This window comes from Monopterus albus, unplaced genomic scaffold, assembly GCF_001952655.1.
Source record: "Monopterus albus unplaced genomic scaffold, M_albus_1.0 scaffold170.1, whole genome shotgun sequence".
Classification (NCBI taxonomy): domain Eukaryota; kingdom Metazoa; phylum Chordata; class Actinopteri; order Synbranchiformes; family Synbranchidae; genus Monopterus; species Monopterus albus.
Genome location: NW_018128050.1, coordinates 33,621 through 38,456, shown reverse-complemented (window position 1 = coordinate 38,456; position 4,836 = coordinate 33,621). Strand labels below are relative to the sequence as shown.

The following is a 4,836-nucleotide window of genomic DNA, read 5'->3' as shown; positions in this document are numbered from 1 at the left end:
CAGACTGTACGTTAGCAAGGAAGAGGCTGGGTAATGGCGGTAAAGGAGCCACCCTCGGTCAGCACCATGGTCTGATGTAGTGTGGATGGCTGCTGCAGCCTTCTGATTAAAGGGTCAGTTCACTCAAACCCTCTTTTCTCACCTGGCTCCGGTCTGTGGCTCCGTGCACGCCGTTCTGGTCCTGTTGTTTAGTCTCATTTTAATCATTTTGGATCTAGTAGCGGCCGAGAGCATCTCTGAACTTGTTTGTCTCTCATTTCTTTTTAGGGATTTGCTTCATCTCGGTGTTTTATTTTGGTTTATGAAATTGTTTTGCATGTCAATCATTTTGCGTCTTGCCATAGCCTCATTGTGCACCTCTTTACAACCATTGTCTCCCTGTGCTCATTGTGCACCTCTTTGCATCCATTTTTTACTTGCTTAGTGTCTCTGTGTAGCCGTTGGATTTACTTTCCAACACGTAATGATAACTTTTTAGATTTTCCTGCATGTAACTCTTTTGTGTAGCTTTTCTCCGCATGCAGCACGCCTTTATTTTGCAGGTCACTGCCTGTTACTTCCGGTGGTGCCTCGTTTAAATGCAGTGAACTTGACTGGTGCTCCGGAGGGACAGACGTACGGGCACCGGACAGTACCGGTCCGTGTTGTACGCCAGCGGACGTGAATGAAGACTGCAGAATACTCACAGGTAAGAGTGAATTTGTTGTGTAAAACTGTAGATGTGCAGTGGTACTGTACAAATATTACAACCAGTAGCAGCACAGCGTGTGTTAGTATCACCAGCGGGGTCCTACCGGTGGCGGGTAGTAACTGACCGTTCGCCAACTACTCTACGTTCATTTCTGAGGTACATGCACCTGAGTATTTTCATTGTAGGCTCCTTTATGCTGCAGCTCATTACAGAGAGGAGCATTGTACTGTACTGCATTTATCTGACGGCTGTAGTATTTTACAGATCTAAAATGAATGTTATGAAGAAGCGCATGCTTATTGATCAACCCCCCCCAAGTGTAATAATTAGCCCCACATTTACACTGTCACGGTCCAACAATGTACACCATTCTGCATAATGTTACATTTGGTACTCTAAGTACTTTTTGTTTGTTTGCAAGTCAAAGTGTTTCACGGGCGTCCCAGCAGCACAGCCTGAAGCAAATCAACAATAGACAACCTCATGCAATTAATGTAAAACAGTATCAACCAAAACAACAGATTCAACACACTAGCTCACCCAGAATAGAGAGTGCTGGACGTCTAACTCAGGCTCAACACTGCAGTATTTCTACTAGTACTGCCAGTGCTTTGCAGTCAGTCTGATTACATTTTGCCATCCAGCTCTCCTGTGCTGTTGTGATTACTGCAGCCAGGATGTAGAGGTACCCTACATAGGTGTCATCATAGTATCTACATTGTATTTCTATAACCGATGAATCCATGTTTATGTTGTATTTTCATGTTTTCATTGCTGGAGGTGAAGTATTGTTACTTTGTCATGTAGTTTTCTATGAATATCTGCTCTGTTCTTTTGTCTTAACGTCCGACAGCTTGTCTCAACATCGAGTAGCTGCTTTAGGAAACTGTTTTTAAAGGTGAAACAAAATATCTGTGAGGTGTTTTTAAAGATGTGCATTTTGAGCACGAACCAATGGGATTGGAGCTGAGAAGGACTAACACACTGAGTCTGAACAGGAGATTGATGACAGGAGCAATAAAGACCATTAAAAATGGTCTTTGCTCTGCTTTCTTGCCTGTCACTCTTCAGTCTGTAGGGACAAGATTCCTGAACAGGACCTGCTGTTGGCCTCAGGTGATCTGTCTGAAGGCGCTGTGTGGCCACAGACCCAGGATGTCAACATGCACTGTGGTTTTACAGAAATATTATTTTCTGATGATTTGCATAAATGCATGGCAGAGGATGCTGCTGCGGTGGAAACGGTTGAACCGCCAGGAAAAAGTCAATGACTGGTTTCAGCAGCCAGACAAACCCACAGTGTCAAATGTCACATCAGGTGTTTTCAGCTCTGGCTTTGCAAACACCTGTGTTTAACAACCCCAGTACTTCACCAGTTCAGCATCAGTTGAAGCATATTTTTACATGTTGTATCAGTAATTGATTAGTATTAGAACTGTTCTGACACCTTTAGTCACTTTTGGATCAAAAATGTCCAAAGTCTCTCAAGTTTTCTCTGTGACAGTGGGACAGGATGTGGTGTCTCTCAGCTACCTGTGCTGATGCAAGATGGTGATTGGTAAGAGTGTGATATCGCCTCATCAGTGACCTTTGACCTGTGTAGCTGCATGATGATGAATGATCCTGAGGCCGAGTGGTGTGTTTCTGCTGTGAATCATGTAGGAAGCAGTGAGTGAACATGTTAGACTCAGAATGTCTCTTCACTCACTGTCTGTTGTTGCAAGATTATTTGGCTGAATTAACTGAAACGTCCATGCAGAAGTTCCAGGAAGACACTGAGCTTGTCTGCTGCTGGGAACTCGTTCGCGCCATTGATTCAGTTCAGACTGAAACATCTGGACAGCTGTCAGATGAGTTGTGATGAAACATTGTTTAGACTGTGATAACTGACTTTTCCTCTAGTGCCACCACCAGGTCGACATTTATGGCCAAATAGCAGGAGAATTAATGAGGTCAGCCTCAGCCGGACACTGCTGAGTAGCTAATGTTAGCATGCTTAGATGCTAAACCAGGATGGTGAGGTGAACATTTTGCCTGCATAACATCAGCATGTTAGCATGTTGACGTTAGCATTTGGGCTCACTGAGCTGCTGACATGACTGTGGACTGGTTTCTGGGATGTTTGAAGTCCAGCTGAGTCCCAGGACTAGGTATTGGTCTCTGTGGATGTCCAGCACTGATGCAGCTCCTTTTCTCTGAGACTGAAGTGTTGGCACAAACCTAGTGATGTTTGGCTCACAGAAACCTGTGCTGTGTCAACCTCAAACCAAACGCTGTCAAAGCAGTTTCTCTCCGTCATGCTCTCTGGAGACATTATGGGACATCATCCAGGACTTGGCAGGCCTGATCTGCCCTCTCAGCTAAATGTTGTGCCACTGGCAAATGGTCTCATTGCAGCAAACAGCCTGTCTCTCCCTGAGGTGCTACTGATTTAATCAGTGGGGGGAGAGGAAACCAACAGAGGGCTCCATGGAAGCCAGGAGCAGGGAGGGGCCTGCTGTCAGCTGGAGGGAGGCAAAGAGGACTGCGTGTGAGGCTCATGCCCGTCACCATGGCAACTGCACTTCATTTCCAGCATTTGTCCCTCAGCTTTCTGCAGAAATATCTGCACAGGTGCACTCAGTTACCTGTGACACTGTCAGATCTCAGCAGCTCTCACTTTGACATCAGAGCGATGTTTGATCCTAATGCGCTGCTGATGTCGGTTTTGTCTCATTTGGTTTTGTCCAGGCTTCCTTTTAAAGGTCGCGCTCCATTTTAAAAGACAAACAAGGTTGTAAATTCCACTGGGGATGGGTGGGACCTGTTTCCCTTTCAAAATCCTGTTTTTGCTTTTACAGCTTGGTTCTCTCACTAAAACACCACAAAATGGGGTCCAAGCAGCAGAGTCTAGGCGGTGGAAGCCCCGAGCTGACACTCATCAGAGGCATGTCCAGATCTGTGCGCCACCTTTAACACTGTGAGGAGACGTGTATGGTCCTGTATGTGCACGGTGTGTGACTGAGAAAACAAGCCAAACTGAGAGCTGCTGAGGGGATCAACATGCAAGATGGTTTGTGTCTAAGTCAGTTTCCTGCAGCCACATGAACATGTTCACTTCCCTCTGCTGTGTCCATGGTGATCTGGCCCATGTGAGGACTCCACATGGGACTGTTCTGATCCACATTCAGCCAACACAGACGAGGAACAAAATAGCGGATCTGAGCCTTTTCATCCCGTTGCCATGGTAACAGCTGTGAGCGCATCCCAGCTGCTGTGTGTTGGATTCAGACACCTGAAGGGCCTCAGCCTTTTGTCAGAGCTGCACTTCTAAGGCTTTGTCTGCAGCTCAGCTGGTACTTTGAACCCATTTTAGTGCCGGCCCTGATGATAAATGTGGTTTCCCCCTCAGGTGCTAACACCAACATGACCTCTGACCTGCTCTTCTGCCAGCCACAGATCACCAGACTGTGCCGTGATATGTTTCAGCTCTGAGTGAACTTGACTGCATCTTTGCTACGTGTGACATTCTTAATGTGAAATGTCATCAGACTGTGGTAAAGACGGTTTTCAGCAGGGGGAGCTGTTGAAGATCTGCTTTATTTGTCCCAGTGGGGACATTAGTGTTGGACTCCCCTGCAGAACCTCAGTAGAAGAACACAACCACCACACAGCAGAGTCGTTGCTTCTGCTGCTGTTAAGGAAACTCAGTCGTCTCGCCTCTTGTTAACTGGCTGGATGTTGGTCACATCTCTATATTTAGAGCTTGTAGTCTGATGCTGCCTCTCTCTCGCTCTCACGGTCACTGCTTCATCCTTAGAGTTACAGATTAGCGTTCATGTGGTCCTGATGTGGGTGTGGCCCTGACCTCATCAGGTGATGATCATTATTATTTGCTGTTTATACCAATGACACAACTGCAGGACAAGTATGAAAACAAGTATGAAAACAAGTATGCCGGTGAGACACAGAACTACAGTTGTCCTTTTCCATAACAATAACACCCGTGGTGATTGTGCCCAGGTGGACGAATGGTGTAGCTGTCCCTCTCTGCTAATGAGTGCTGATAAACCTTAGATCATACACCTTCTGTTTAGTCTGTCCCGAACACACACTGACAACAGGCTAATGCTAACAGAGGGCTGCTCAGAGGTTTTGGAAAGAGT

General features: G+C 46.2%; 1 protein-coding gene across 2 annotated transcripts in view; it reads left to right on the top strand.

Annotated features, from left to right (window-relative positions):
- LOC109969144 (GRAM domain-containing protein 2-like) overlaps positions 1-4,836 on the top strand; it is a 15,235-nt gene continuing 10,399 nt past the window's right edge. The window contains exons 1-2 of one of the 2 annotated variants that reach the window (XM_020615834.1): positions 1-113; positions 543-688. The gene's annotated coding sequence lies outside the window, so the exon portion shown is untranslated. Of the gene's footprint in view, positions 114-267; positions 689-4,836 lie in introns of both variants that reach the window. The other variant, XM_020615833.1, reaches the window with a different exon arrangement.